A 16,937-nucleotide genomic window follows, 5' to 3' on the forward strand; every position below is an offset into this window, starting at 1 on the left:
TTCACTCTGGACTGGGCTGAAGACAAAGCCAACCAGGACATACAGTTCACATTTCCATTCACTTTCAGAGAGCTGAATGTGCTGAAAGAGAAGAAGTTCAGCTTGGTGGAACTTGTTCATCACTTCTTCACTGAAACCAAAGAAATCTGCAGGTTTGAAGAGTTCCAGGTCGTGTTCATCTTTGATGGTCTGGATGAGTGTCGACTTCCTCTGGACTTCCACAACACTAAAATCTTGACTGATGCCACAAAATCCACCTCAGTGGATGTGCTGCTGACAAACCTCATAAGGGGAAACCTGCTTCCCTCTGCTCACCTCTGGATAACCACACGACCTGCAGCAGCCAATCAGATCCCATGTGAGTGCTTTGACATGGTGACAGAGGTCAGAGGGTTCACTGACCCACAGAAGGAGGAGTACTTCAGGAAGAGATTCAGAGATGAGGAGCAGGCCAGCAGAATCATCTCCCACATCAAGACATCACGAAGCCTCCACATCATGTGCCACATCCCAGTCTTCTGCTGGATCACTGCTACAGTTCTGGAGGATGTGTTGAAGACCAGAGAGGGAGGAGAGCTGCCCAAGACCCTGACTGAAATGTACATCCACTTCCTGGTGGTTCAGTCCAAAGTGAAGAAGGTCAAGTATGATGGAGGAGCTGAGACAGATTCACACTGGACTCCAGAGAGCAGGAAGATGATTGAGTCTCTGGGAAAATTGGCTTTTATTCAGCTGCAGAAAGGAAACCTGATCTTCTATGAATCAGACCTGACAGAGTGTGGCATCGATATCAGAGCAGCCTCAGTGTACTCAGGAGTGTTCACACAGATCTTTAAAGAGGAGAGAGGACTGTACCAGGACAAGGTGTTCTGCTTCATCCATCTGAGTGTTCAGGAGTTTCTGGCTGCTCTTCATGTTCATCTGACGTTCATCAACTCTGGTGTCAATCTGCTGGCAGAGGGAAAAAAAGCAGACCATCAATCTGATGAGGCAAGTCTCTACCAGAGTGCTGTGGACCAGGCCTTACAAAGTCCAAATGGACACCTGGACTTGTTCCTCCGCTTCCTCCTGGGTCTTTCACTGCCGACCAATCAGACTCTCCTGCGAGGTTTGCAGACCCAGACAGGAAGTAGCTCACAGACAAATCAGGAAACAGTCGAGTACATCAAGAAGAAGTTTGAAGAGTCGCTGTCTCCAGAGAGAAGCATCAATCTGTTCCACTGTCTGAATGAACTGAACGATCGTTCTCTAGTGGAGGAGACCCAACAGTACCTGAGATCAGGAAGTCTCTCCACAGATGAACTGTCTCCTGCTCAGTGGTCAGCTCTGGTCTTCATCTTACTGTCATCAGAAAAAGATCTGGATGTGTTTGACCTGAAGAAATTCTCTGCTTCAGAGGAGGCTCTTCTGAGGCTACTGCCAGTGATCAAAGCCTCCAATAAAGCTCTGTAAGTGTGGAGAAGTTTTTTTCAGAATGCAGTAAATGTGCTGTTATTGACCCAAATCGAACTATTTTCTTGTTCTGCTAATTATTCTTTATCCAGACTGAGTGGCTGTAACCTCTCAGAGAGAAGCTGTGAAGCTCTGTCCTCAGTTCTCAGCTCCCAGTCCTCTAGTCTGAGAGAGCTGGACCTGAGTAACAACAACCTGCAGGATTCAGGAGTGAAGCGACTTTCTGCTGAACTGAAGAGTCCACACTGCGGTCTGGAAAGTCTGAGGTCAGATCACTGATTGTTGTGAAATCATTGATATGTTTCTATAATCTCAGACATCCATACACTTTAAACACTGTTTAAAGTGTACAAGTTTTTTGAATTCCAGATATATCAAAATTGTTTTCTTAAAATGGACCTTTCATTATTTCATCTCCTGCGCGGCACGAACAATGAGGATGAAGAACCTAATGCTTGATATTATATGACTTTGATACCTGGATGTTTATTCTCGATTTAGTCAGTCAAGAAATTATATATACCAGTCATTCCCAGAGACTGCTTCAGAGGATTTTATTTGGGTCACCAAATAATTTTTCTATCTGGAGTACACCTTTGAGCCACATGGGGAACTTGTTGGTATCCAGTGCTTGGTTTGTAAATCAGGAGGTCTCAAACACAGAGATGGTTCTGCTCCGATTGGTCCTTCCTATGGACTTCTACAGTGGTGAGGAGAAATGGAATTTAGGGCCAGTGTTATTTATTTATTTATTTATATGCACAATGATAAAACAAGAATTCTGTTTAATAATACAAAGACAAATAATTGTGCAGGAGAGGAAAAGAAACCCAAAGGGCTTATATAAGATCCTCCCCCTCAATACAAAATCACTAAAACAGATCAATCAATAGAAAAAGAAAAGAAAAGAAAAAGAAAAAAGGGGAAAACAAACAAACAAAAAAAAAAAAAACAAAAAAAAAAAAAAAAAAAAAAAAAACAAAAAAAAAAAAAAAAAAACAACAAACAGAAAATATCCATAAAATTGCAGATTCATTTCAATTAAAACCCAATGATGTAAAGATGTGACTAGGTCTGTAGGTATTGTTTGAACTTGGTTTTAAATGTATTTATAGAGAAACTAGATTCTAAAAAATGTTTTATATCATTCCACAACACTGCACCTTGATAGACAAATGAGAATTTAGCAACAGAGGTCCTACAGAAAGGAATATGTAAATCATTCTTTCTTCTTGTAGAATGTGTATGATAATGTGAGTTAAACTCAAAATAGCTTGGAAAAAAATTAGGTAGAGATGCAGGAAGGCAGATTACTTTATACATAAGAACCCCTGTTTGGTACTTGTTCACCTCATAAATTGTAAGAAGTTGTAATTGTTTAAATAGTGGTTTTGTTGGGGCTAGATAAGAAGAGTTGGTGGCAATTCTTACAAAGGATTTCTGACATCTATGAATTGCTTGTAAATAAGAAGAGTAGGTGCTGGCCCAAATTATATTGCAGTATGAGATATGAGAATAGATTAAACTGTAATACAAGGTTAGAAGTGTACTTTTTTTCAAATGTTGTTTTACCCTTTTTATAATGCCTAAAGATTTTGAAACCTTTTTACAAACAAATTCACAATGATTCTTAAAGCAAAGTTTTTCATCAATGTAGATGCCCAAGAACTTCGCTGATGAAACTTGCGCAAGTACACTATCATTGATATAGATTTTAGCTTTATCTGCATTGTAATTCTTGTTTTTATTTCTGAAAATAATGAAGTTTGACTTTTTGACATTCAATGATAACTTATTTAACTTAAACCAGTAAGAAAAATGGAAATGTCCAGTATTAGCTTTAGCAATAAGGGAATCAAAATTCTTGTCAGTGACAAGGAGGTTTGTATCATCAGCGAAAACAATAGGCGACAATAAACTTGATGCATTTACAAGATCATTAACATATATCAAAAACAACAGGGGTCCCAATATGGACCCTTGTGGGACACCACACTTTAGTACAGCCCGCTGTGATTGGACACCACTGAAGACAACAAATTGCTCTCTATTGTGTAGGTAATTTGCAATCCATTGTAAAACATGTTTTCTAAAACCATAGCATGACATTTTTGATAACAAAATTTCGTAATTTACCGTATCAAAAGCCTTTGATAAATCTAAGAAAATGCCTAAAGTGTATTCATTTTTTTCCAGTGCAGCAGTGATTTTTTCTCTGAGGAACAAAAGAGCCATATACGTAGAATAGTTTTTCCTAAACCCAAACTGATGTTCAAACAAAATATCATTAGTAGTTAGATGTTTCATAATTCTGCTGTATACCAACTTTTCAAGAATTTTAGAAAAACAAGGCAATATTGATATGGGACGATAGTTAGAGAATACAGTTGGATCATCTGATTTAAAGAGCGGAATAACCTTGGCAATTTTGAAGGCTTGAGGGATAATACCTGATTCAAGGGACATGGAAAAAATTAATGTTAGGGGATCAATGATTAGAGAGGCTACCTTTTTGATCAATGAGGCAGGAATCTCGTCATGGCCAGCAGAGGTGTTTTTGAGACTCATAATAATATCAAGTACTTCCGTGGTCTTTACAGGCTCAAAAACATTTATGGAAACATACTCTTTACTTATGAAATCAGTGGGAGAACCAATAGTGTCACCAATATGTTTTGCAAGACATGGTCCCACATTCACAAAAAAGTCATTAAATTTATTTGCAATTTGGGGTGGCTCTGTTATCTTTACTTCACCATCCTGGAATTCAGCTGGGGATGGAGAAGATGCATGTTTCATATTGAGCAATTCTTTCAGATTGTCCCATGTAGATCTAATGTTATTTATAGAACTTCTAAATTGGTCACTATAATACTCCCGTTTAGCATTTCTAAGAAAATGATTGTACTTATTCCTAAATGATTTGTATGCAGCATAGTTTAGAGGAGTAGGACTTTGTATGTATTTTTTATACAATTTATTTTTCTTCAAGGCAGATTTTCTAAGGTCAGTAGTAAACCATGGTTTGTTCATGCCTGCAGTGTTTTTTTTACTGTTATTTATATGAGGAAAACATTGGTCAAAAACAGAATAAAACTTGGTAAAAAAATAATCATAAGCTATATTTACATTCAGAGCCTCATATACAGCTTCCCATGACAATTTTGCCAACATTTCTCTGAAGGTGTTGATATTCTTTTCATTGAACCTGCGAGATGGAATCTTCTTTGGTTCAGACATATTTGATTTACCACACAAGACAGAAAGCTGAAAAACCGGCATATGATCTGAGATATCTGTATAAAGAATACCAGATTTAGTAACATTAGAAAATGCATTAGTAAAAATGTTATCAATCAGTGTAGAGGATTTACTAGTTATTCTTGTGGGCTTGTTAATTAAAGGGTAGAAATAATTGGAGGACAGTAAGTTCATAAAATCATCAATGTGTTGTTTGATTTCCTCATTCAGAAGGTTGATATTAAAATCACCTAGTAAATAACAAGGTTTATTCTCCTTGTCAACATGTTCCAATACCTCTAGCAGACCTTCTTTGAACTCGTTGATGTTGGTATTTGGAGGACGATATATACAACCTATAATCACTTTTTTTTTCTCTTTCAGGACAACAGTTTGAACCTCTAGAAAAACAGCTTCACTGTTGCAGTCTTGAAACTTCACTTCAAGATCAGTTCTTTGTTTAAAATCAAGACCCTTACGAACATATAGAGAAACTCCACCACCTCTACTTCCTCTACATCTGTGTGTGGCTGAATAGCCAGCAATTTCAAATAGGGAGTTAATATCCTCTGTGAGCCATGTTTCGGTTAATGCAATAATTGAGAAGACGTGATTTAATGATGAAAGATAATGATAGAAATTGTCATAATTTTTAGGGAGACTTCTTATATTCAGATGTAGAGTAGAAAAGATGTTGGATTCTCTGTAGGTTGAAATAAAAGAATTAAAATGTTTTTCCGAGAAATAATCACATGAAGATGAGCAATAAGCTGTATCATACGAATCAGCATTTATGGATACATTATTTAAAGGCAAAAATGAATCAGGATTAAATAAATCATTGTAGACCTTATCATCATTTTGAAGCTGCTGTAAATTAAGATCATGATTAGTTAGGACATTAGCCAGGGCATAATTTGAATTATTTCCCCTTTCATCATATGAACACTGGGCTTGTTTAGCCATAAATTATTTAAAACAGGTGGATACATGGTTTACAAAAACCTTAGGTGACGTATTACTACCACTAATTATTTGGCTTTTCTCTCCTGGGCTGTACAATGAGTCTGTCATATTTAAGATAGGCCCATTCTCCTCTTGCTCTTGCAGCTCTCATCTCAGGTAGCAGTTCTTTGCGTTTTTGGCGCACAGCATCCGTGAAGTCTTCATTCACATAGATGTTAGTACCTTTTAGATGGTTTGCTTTTGAGAGGATTACTTGCCTATCTTTGTACCTACATAACTTCACTATCATGGATCTTGGCCTTTTGCCCTCGACATCATTTGATGGCCTTCCAATACGGTGTGCTCTTTCTATTTCAATAAGTTTTTGGTCGATTTTCATTTTTTCACTTAAAATTCCTCTAAATTTCTTTTCAGAGTCAGCCCAGCTTTCGTCAGGTGATTCTGGGATACCATCAATGACAATGTTGTTTCTTCTAGACTGATTTTCTAGATACTCCATTTTGTCCAACCAGTGTTTGTTATCAGCTTGAAGAGCCTCAATGTTGGATTGAAGATGTTTAACAGCATCAGTGGTTACATATTTGAGTGTGGCCTTCAATTCGTCCACTTCCCTTTGAGAAAATTCAAGGCTCCTTTTGACCTCCTGCATTTCTCTAGACAAATCATCATAACGCTTATTGTTTGAGTCATTTATCATTTGTACAAAACCCTTGAAGCTATTCTCTTGTTGTGTGATAAGGTCCTTGTAATATGACTTCTGCTGGTCCAAGAGCTCACGTACAACTGAGAGAGAAATGAGGTCTTCTTCACTTTTCTTAGGTGGCATTTTGTTGTAAAAATAGACAAATAAATAGTAAGCCTTCCACTAAAGCAGTTACCTGGGCCAGCTGGTAGCAGGGTGATGGAAGACTGGCTGGTGGGCCTGGCCTGGCCAGGTGGAGAGCTGGCTGCTACTGTATCCTAGGCCTGGGCCTGAGCCTAGCCTGATGGAGAGCTGGCTGCTGCTGGAGCCTGGGCCTGGTGGAAGCTGGCTGCTGCTGGAGCCTGGGCCTGGTGGAGCTGGCTGCTGCTGGAGCCTGGGCCTGGGCCTGGTGAAAGCTGGCTGCTGCTGGAGCCTGGGCCTGGTGGAGCTGGCTGCTGCTGGAGCCTGGGCCTGGGCCTGGTGGAAGCTGGCTGCTGCTGGAGCCTGGGCCTGGTGGAGCTGGCTGCTGCTGGAGCCTGGGCCTGGGCCTGGTGGAGCTGGCTGCTGCTGGAGCCTGGGCCTGGTGGAAGCTGGCTGCTGCTGGAGCCTGGGCCTGGGCCTGGTGGAAGCTGGCTGCTGCTGGAGCCTGGGCCTGGTGGAGCTGGCTGCTGCTGGAGCCTGGGCCTGGGCCTGGTGGAAGCTGGCTGCTGCTGGAGCCTGGGCCTGGTGGAGCTGGCTGCTGCTGGAGCCTGGGCCTGTTTGAGGCTGGCTGCTGCTGGAGCCTGGGCCTGGGCCTGGGCCTGGTGGAGCTGGCTGCTGCTGGAGCCTGGGCCTGGGCCTGGGCCTGGTGGAGCTGGCTGCTGCTGGAGCCTGGGCCTGGGCCTGGTGGAAGCTGGCTGCTGCTGGAGCCTGGGCCTGGTGGAGCTGGCTGCTGCTGGAGCCTGGGCCTGGGCCTGGTGGAGCTGGCTGCTAAAGATGTTGTTGTGTCAGCCAGACAGTTAACTCACATTAATCCAGAGCCTGTCTCAATATGGTAAGTTTTTCTTGTCAAGTGTTCCAAGGGCAAGAAGAAAACTTCAAGGTCTTCAGTGTTTGGTGAGATGTTTCTCACCAAAATGTACCTTGGGAATCTTAGTTCAGTTTTATTCTTTGATTTTGATGTCCAGTCTTTTGTCTTTTTTGTTTAAGGGAAAATGAATTGGACCTTTAATCCCAAAGCTCTGGAAGACTGACATGATTTGATACCAAATGATAGATAGTGGGTGATTTGGGTGTATTGACTGTCCATAGTTTGATTCAAACTGTGTCTTTCTCACCCAAAATGAAACCCACAGTTTGTCCTTGAGTGTTGACGGCAGTTTTGCTCTTGTTAACCTCGCTGACGTCTGCAGCTGCTGCTGCTGTCACCAGAGTTTCATCCCTCTTTACAACCACAAAAAGCAGCAGGCCAAGAAACCCTGTGAAGTGACATGTTCCATCTGTCTGTCTCTCAGTCGATCTCTGCTCCTTTTCAGTGCAATGGACAGCATTACACTTAGACACACATTGTGATTGAGATTTGATTTGAAAACTGCATTTCTTTGAACTCATTTATAATGTATTTGACATATGTTTTTGTTAGCACAGACATTAAACATAGTTGTTATTTAATGATGTATCTCTCTGACATGGTTGATGTACTCAAGACAATGTAAAGGGATGCAGATAAATAGTTTGGAATATTAATTTATGCACAGATCTGCTCTTTGGGAGTTTATTTGGCCTATTGTGAATTGGGTCGCAATGTTACCATTGGGACCCTCTGGAGTGCTCCTGTAACTCAGTTGGTAGAGCATGCGGCCCATGTATATAAGCCTTGTCCTGACTGCAGCTGCCAAGGGTTCAAGTTCCACCTCTGGTCCTTTGCTGCGTGTCCTCCCTTATGTCCCATCCCCATTTCCTGTCATATCCGTGAACTGCCCTATATAGGTAATCCTCCAAATATAACGCCATGAAAAGGCAAATCAATACTTTAAAAAAAAAATGGGTCCCCAGAAGAGAAGTTTGTTTAAACCCTGATACTGCATCACCAAAATTCAACTTTCTACCATGTTATGTCTTCTTCTTTTTCTCTCCAGAATAAGTTGCTGTAAACTGTCAAAGATGAGCTGTGAAGCTCTGTCCTCAGTTCTCAGCTCCCAGTACTCTAGTCTGAGAAAGCTGGACCTGAGTAACAACAACCTGCAGAATTCAGGGGTGAAGCATCTTTCTGCTGAACTGAAGAGTCCACACTGTGTCCTTGAAACTCTCAGGCATAGGCGTAAAATCCACTAGGGACACTTTCCGATATCTCGTTTTGTCCCCCCCACTTTTATTTAATCTAGCGGAACGCAGTAGATCACAGGTGTCCAATACTCAAACATTAGGTCCACTTGATTAATCTACCCTGGCATATACCGATGTGCTTAACATTAATTTAATGGCAAACTCCACCTAGCTGTTGCAACACCAGCGTATGCCAGGTTAGTAATCAAGTGGACCCACTCTTGCTGTGAGTCGCGGACAGTTTGTGTATTGATGCTGCATTCAAAGGCTGCAACAGGCCACTATCCTTTGCCGGGTCGGGCTGGGCCCTTGATCAAGCATTTGTGCTTTGTTTTTTAAATAACTCAAAATAATGACTGTATTTCCAGCTAGAAAACGCGCATCTCTCTCCTCCCTCCATTGTTTGTGTTTGTGTCACTGTGTGGTGTAACATGTGACTTGTGTGAGTTGTCCTCGTGCTGAAAACGCGACTTTTCGCGTATGTGACGTCACTCCCCGAGACACAAGAAGAAAGCAAAAATATATGTTTACTGTGGAAAATGACAAAAATAATAGTAACGCACAGTTACTCGAATAAGTAACTTTAATCTGATCACTGATTTGGAAATATTAACACGTTAGATTACTCGTTGCTGAAAAAAATGGTCAGATTAGAGTAACACGTGGGCAATATGTGTCGGCTTTGTCGAGTGCATTAAGTGCGGCACTTGTTGCATTATTCATTAAGATTTATGTAGTTCAAACAAATGTCGGAATTAAATTGGTCTCGGGCTCATAATTACAGTTAATGTGTCGGGACGGCCAGGGTCGGGCCGGGCTCGGATACAATGTGCACATGCTCGGGTCGGGCTTGATTTTTTGGGCCCGATCTAAGCTCTACTCAGGTCCAACTGCGACTTCACTGAGGTTTGGCCAGTGTTAGCAGCAGGACGGTTAGCTCACCTCCCGAAGCCTCACGCTGAATCACTGGAGACTGATTTAGGGGCCCTCATTAAATTACTTGGCATAAATATATTAACACAAAATAACTGCATTTTTCAATATCTTCCATGTCATGTGACCCAGTGACTCCAAACCAGCAGCAGATTGTATTAGTAAACTGGACGAGTGAGACGCAGCTCTTTTTATTGTACTTTTACTTTAAAAATCTATAATAATAAAGAAAATAATGGTAAAAAAGTTCTCTAATGCTCGAGAGGTTAACATATTGTCAAGCAGCAGTGTCAACTTCTACACTATTTTGTCTCATGTCTTAGATTCTGATTCTGAAATTCTGAAAAAGGTTTTTTTTTTTTTTTTTTTTTTTTTTTAAATCTCACCAGTAGTCATCATTTAAAGGGTTATTTTTCAAAATTTTCTTCTGGGGTGGCAAGCCCCCCGACCTGCCTAGTGTTGCTAGGTTACCAAAACTATCTAGGGGAAACACTGTGTTCTAAGAATTTTGGACGTGTGAGGTGAACTATTACTTTCTTAGCTGAAGCCGACAACGGAACCAAGTAATTGTAAAGAGAGACATAGTAGAGCCGTATATTTTCCTGCTTTTTTTGTCCTTTGCAAAACACACCTATGACTAAACATGATAGCCATGTTCATCATAATGTGGTCATATGTTGCTGGGAATATGATTAAAAGCATGTGGAAATGTATAGAATGGTATTCAAATCAGACCCCCACTTTTTTGTGTCCCCCCCACTTTTCAAACTGATGTTACGCCCTTGCTCTTAGGTCAGGATTCATTATTTTATTTCAGTATTTCATGTGACTTTACAATTGTAGCAGGTCTTGATCATACTCCTAATATAATTCAATTTATTCAAGAGAACCCAAATTTCCCCAATGTGCAAGCACTTTACCCAGTGTTGAGAAAAACAATGGCTTTTAACAGGCAGAAACCTCAAGCAGAACCGGACTAAGTAGTAGGCCGCCACCTGTCTCAACTGGTTGGGTTGATAGAGACAGAGAGAGAGAGATACAGAGGCCCCATTCACACTGCTTCTTCAAGGCAGGAATCTTGTGTAGATATTCCACCTCACTGTAGGTGTGAAAACGGTGGAATGGAAGGATGATTTAATTCAGCCTCTGATCCTCCAATAGAGGTAGTAACAGAGCAACAATAGACATGAGACGACATATGTGTGGACAGTAGTGTGATGTTCTGATAGTGTTGGAAGATCAGAGGCTGAATTAAATCATCCTTCCATTCAATCCAGTGGTTGTTGAGATTAGTAAATCAGGACCACAGTGCAGAATAGACTGACGGACCCATATTTTATATAAAATGCATTCATGCTTCCATCAGGATGAGATGTAATTATTTTGGTGATCTTCTGACATATTATATATATTTTTTCATTATTCTTTTTACCCTGTCTGGTTTAGACCTGCTGCAATTGTACAGTTACATTAAATAATGAAATCGAATGATGAATCCTGACCTGAGAGTTTCAAGGACACAGTATGGACTCTTCAGTTCAGCAGAAAGTCACTTCACTCCTGAATCCTGCAGGTTGTTGTTACTCAGGTCCAGCTCTCTCAGACTAGAGGACTGGGAGCTGAGAACTGAGGAAAGAGCTTCACAGCTTCTCTCTGAGAGGTTACAGCCATTCATCCTGGAGTAAGTACAGTAAAAAAGACATTTACATTATTTATAATATCATTGTAGCACATGTGAACTTTCTTTTTGTTTTACTCTAATATGTCGGAGATATGAAAAAACAAAAAGACCAAATCTCGACTACACAGATATGAAACAATAATAAGTAGCATGATTTCAAAACACAAGAGTTCTGACATGAGACAGTGAATTAAGATGTTAAAGAAATAACAAAAATAATTTGAGACAAACTTTGCACTATCTGACCTGACAGTTTCAAGACGACTATGTGGACTCTCCAGTCCAACAGGCAGATGCCGCGCTCCTGAATCCTGCAGGTTGTTGTTACTTAGGTCCAGATCTCTCAGACAAGAGGACTTGGAACCAACAGATAGATGCTGTGCTCAGTCAGTCTATTCTGCGCTTAATTCCTGACTTGCATATCTCAACAACCATTGGATAGGTTGTCATGTGGATTTTGACATTGATGCTCTCCTCAGGATGAACCGTAAATACTTTGGTGATCCTCTGACTTTTCTTCTCGCTCCATCATCAGGTCATCATTTTAATCTGTACAATATGTTGGTTCACCAAATATTTGCAAAACTAATGGCATTTTCATCAGCTTCAGTTATACTCTGTGTTTAGTACTAATTAGTTAATTAGTGAAAACTAAGATGATGAATATAATAAACCTTAAACCCTTAAAAAACAGATGTGCACTGAATTATCAGGACCCTCAGCTTATCTGTGATGTGTGTTGTTTTGTGTGTGATCTGCACATTATGTTGGTTCATGACCAAATATTTGCAAACCTAATGCCATTTCCATCAGCTTCAGTTACACTGTGTATTAGTGTTGATTAATTAATTAGCAAAAACTAAGATGATGAATATAATAAACGTGAAACCCTTAAACACAGATGTGCACTGAATCATCAGGACCCTCAGCTGATGTGTGTTGTTTTGTGTGTCTGCAGGATGTCAGGCTGTCTGATCACAGAGGAAGGCTGTACTTCTCTGGCCTCAGCTCTGGACTCCAACCCCTCCCACCTGAGAGAGCTGGACCTGAGTAACAACAACCTGCAGGATTCAGGAGTGAAGCAACTTTCTGCTGAACTGAAGAGTCCACAATGTGTCCTTGAAACTCTCAGGTCAGGATTCATTATTTTATTTCATTATTTCATTCTAACTGTACAATTGGAGCAGGTCTAAACCAGACAGGGTAAAAAAATAAATTAAAAGATATATCTCATATGTCAGAAGATCACCAAAATAATTACATCTCATCCTGATGGAAGCATGAATGCATTTCATATACAATGTGGGTCCATCAGTCTATTCTGCACTTTGGTTCAGACATTTATGCTCCCCTCAGGATGAACTGTCATTACTTTGGTGATCCTCTGACTTTTCTTCTAGCTTCATCATCAGGTCATCATTTTAATCTGTACAATATGTCAGTTCATGAACAAATATTTGCAAAATTAATGGCATTTCCATCAGCTTCAGTTATACTCTGCATTACTGCTGATTGATTAATTAGTGAAAAATAAGAAGATGAATATAATCAACGTTAAACCCTTAAACACAGATGTGCACTGAGTCATCAGGACCCTCAGCTGATGTGTGATATGTGTTGTTTTGTGTGTCTGCAGGCTGTCAGGCTGTCTGATCACAGAGGAAGGCTGTACTTCTCTGGCCTCAGCTCTGGACTCCAACCCCTCCCATCTGAGAGAGCTGGACCTGAGCTACAATCATCCAGGAGACTCAGGAGTGAAGCTCCTGTTTGCTCGACTGAAGGACCCAGGCTGGAGACTGGACACTCTCAGGTATGATGAGTCCTGCTGCAGCCATGGACAGTTAGTGTGAGACTCTGTATCTTGATTGTAGATGGTTCAGTGTCGGTAGGTCTGTGTCATTTACTCCACCTCCAGTTGTCCAGTTCAGTTCAGGAAAAAAGGCAGCATAGCTTGAAGCCAAGAGTTGCACATGAAGAGAGGATAGGAAGACGAGATGAAGAGCAGCAACCAGGAGAGTTTTGGCATAAACACTGAAGTTACATCTCTTTTTCAGGCTAGTTAAGTGCCTGTTCAATATGTGCCAGTCTGATTTCTTGGCCTCTGATTTTGCTGCTTGATGAATCACTCATCCACACTGATTGCACAGGATTATCAAAACATCAACATTAAATCTAACTTCCACCACGTCACTGCTGTGTTATGATATTAATAATAACAATAGACCCTCTGTGTCAGCTGTCTGATGAGAAAATACTAAACCTCAAATTCAAAAGATTTCTGTGACACATAAATTAGTTTAATCTCTGAATGTCATAGAAACTCTTTCCCTGAATTGGAGAATCAATGTTTCTGTGTGTGACAACTGTCTATGGCATCAGTTTAAAGTGGACAGAGATATAAAACAGTCCAATAACAACGTTAGATGACAGGAGGTGGAACATTCCCGTTACCATAACAGCAGCAGTGCATAGATTATTTTAAGATGGGCTCAGTGGTGCTGAATAAATTCTTTATCAAAAGAATAAAAGAATAAAACATGGAGTGTTGAGCTCAGTTGGTAGAGCGAGTGTCCCATGTACAGAGGCTTCGTCCTTGCGGTGGCAGCCCCAGGTTTGAGTGCTGGCCTGGGGTCCTTTGTTGCATTTCACTCCTTCTCTCTGTCATTCTGTTTCCTGTCATCTTGTCAGCTGTACTATCTGTTAAGCCATATAAAGGCCAAAAAAATCCTTAAAGAATAAAACACTGCTTTTACATTTTCCTCTTTAATCTTCAGTTCACTTTCAAACAACTTCAAATTGTAAAAGCAACATTAATGATATAGAGGTGATGAAATGTCTCCATTATAAGACACATCATGATGCAGAGACAGAGCATAATCAAGGGTCTGCAGCTAATGTTGATCGTGGATTATTTGGCCTCAGCTGGACGTTAAAGTTTCATCACGGCCTGAGCCATGCACTGAGAATAAAAATGACATCTAATATATATTTTAACACAACAGATGTGCTCAAGTTTCTCTGTAAAGAAATAAAGTCAGACGATCTCTGACTACGACATGAAATATTGTAAAACCTCCTCTGATGTCCTCCAGTGTCTCTGAGCGTACTTCAGCTAATTACCCACCAGGGGGCGACACTGATCCATCACAGACCTGAGAGCACAGACGGAAGCTGTTTCTGTCCTAAACGTTGGTTGTTACATTGACACCTGTGATGTAGCCGGGCCCTAATCTTGTGTTTGCAGGAACAACAGGTTTACTAATGGATGAAGTGGATCAGGTCCAAAAGTTCATCCTGTCCAAACTTTAGTCAGTCAGCCTGTCCAACAAACAAATCCTGCTGCTCATTAAAACACTGAACAATAAGTGACTAAAGGGACAGACACTACGGATCAGTGTAGACAGGTTCTGGCTTTGGAACCTTTACTAAGTCACCGTGCCGAGTCTCCTTCACCCGTAGTGGCTCCGACCTGCTTTCTCTTCAGGTCTCAGTGATGTGGTGCTACCGGGCCATGTGAGATCAGCTCTGCACATCTTGGAGCTGTTTTCTTTCAACACTTTAAATAAAGTGCTGCCACACTTTTGATGACTTGGCTCGCACACTTTTCTCTTCTGTAACGTTTGTAGTGTCTGTTCCTCCGTGGCCTCCGCTATGTTGCAAATGTGTAACGGAGCCAGTTCAGAAAGGAGACGGTGCAACTCTGAGTAGCTTTCTGTTTAATCACCTGAGCTACGCAAGGCGCCATTGGCTGGCTTACTGCTCCCACCATAGGAGACCAGAACTGCTGCACTGAATGTGTTTTCCTGACGTATCTTCCGCACTACATCTTTGACTATGAAGTGAAGCAGCTCGCTCCGTGTCACAGCGCCTGCATAGTAACGTAAACCAGCTAATCCATGAAGAAACTGGTCGGCAACTATTTCAATAATTGATTTAACGGGTTAGTTGTTGCAGCCCTAAAAACGTCTACTAATGAATTCAAATTGAACACTGCACTTCTTTGAGTCCTCAGCAACAAACCTGCCAAGTATAAAGTAGATTGGATGAACAGTTCTGTCTGTGAACCACAGACAGACAAAAAGAAAGACAGATTCCTGGCTTCATAGTCAGATTGTTCCTCTGGTCACATCTGGACACATCATGTTCACCACAGCAGATTTCAGACTAAGAGACATTTTCTGTCATTTTCTCTCAGTTTCTGCTTTTAACAGATCAAACATGACATGAAGTTCTCCTTAAAGTTTCTATTACTGCTGCAATATACATCAGATATCAATCCAGCACCAAACTATAGTAACATGAACATGTCAACACGTGAAACCATGAAACTGTTTCTATCACAAACAGCTTTAGTGACACTTGTGAGGTTCTGGAGGGAAACAGTCTGGGAGTCTCTGTCACTTGGTTCTGTGGCAGAGGTCGGGAACCAACGTCCAATGTTTTCTGATTGATTTATTACGTATAAATTGTATTTGTTTCTTTGCACAGTAAAACAAAGCAGCAGAAACACAGCAAGAACAAAAAGCAGACTGTGCAGCTGAGATTCAGAAAAGCCCTCCAAGCTTCAAACAGGAATCGGACCTCAAAAGTTCTGACGTCCAAATCCAAAAGTCCTCTAATATAGAAACATCATCACAAGTTGACATTGGATCAAACAGCAAGCGTAAGGTGGCCCACAGGAAACAGCAACAACATCCAATAAAATAAAGATGAAGTGATAAATCCAACAAGAGGTTTGTGTGTGTTCTCAGATGTTGTGGTCCTCTTTCACACACACCAACATCCTGTGGCTCACTCTCAGTGTGTGAGGAGAGTGGCAGAGGTGAAGAGGTTCAGGGAGAACAGGGAGAAGCAGCCTGATGGACAGATTGTGTTTCTGTGTATGAGAGTCATGTCATGTCCATGTTTGCATGCTGAAAGAGGATGTGCTGCTCTGACCCCCCTCCTCCTTTCAGGGTGGAGCCTGCTGGAGTCCGATGGTTGACACCAGGTCTGAGGAAGTGTGAGTGTCTTTTTACTGTCATTCATCAAAACACTGTGACATCACTCATTCACATCTGTGATGTCATCATCACACTGATGATGACACATTAATAACTGCAGCTGTGTTGTGTCTTTTTCTCTCCATCAGATTCCTGTGAGCTCACAGTCGACACAAACACAGTCAACAGAAACATCAAACTGTCTGACAACAACAGGAAGATGACAGGTGTGAAGGAGGATCAGTCATATCCTGATCATCCAGAGAGGTTTGATTCCTTCTGTCCTCAGCTGCTGTGTAGAACTGGTCTGACTGGTCGCTGTTACTGGGAGGTCGAGTGGAGAGGAGAGGTTTATATATCAGTGAGTTACAGAAGAATCAGAAGGAAAGGAGGCAGTGAAGACTGTGTGTTTGGACTGAATGATCAGTCCTGGAGTCTGTGGTGTGATGATGGTCGTTACTCTGTCTGGCACAATAACAGAAAGACAGTCCTCTCCTCCTCCTCCTCCTCCTCCTCCTCCTCCTCCTCCTCCTCTGGTAGAGTAGCAGTGTATGTGGACTGTCCTGCTGGCACTCTGTCCTTCTACAGAGTCTCCTCTGACTCACTGATCCACCTCCACACCTTCAACACCACATTCACTGAACCTCTTTATCCTGGATTTGGACTCCACTGGTCCAGTTCTGGTTCCTCAGTGCGT

General features: G+C 41.3%; 1 pseudogene; it reads left to right on the forward strand.

Annotated features, from left to right (window-relative positions):
• The first annotated feature begins 416 nt into the window (after positions 1 to 416).
• On the forward strand, positions 417 to 16,937 carry LOC115576529 (NACHT, LRR and PYD domains-containing protein 12-like; annotated as a pseudogene).

The sequence above is a fragment of the Sparus aurata genome, chromosome 24 (genome assembly GCF_900880675.1).
Source record: "Sparus aurata chromosome 24, fSpaAur1.1, whole genome shotgun sequence".
Lineage (NCBI taxonomy): Eukaryota > Metazoa > Chordata > Actinopteri > Spariformes > Sparidae > Sparus > Sparus aurata.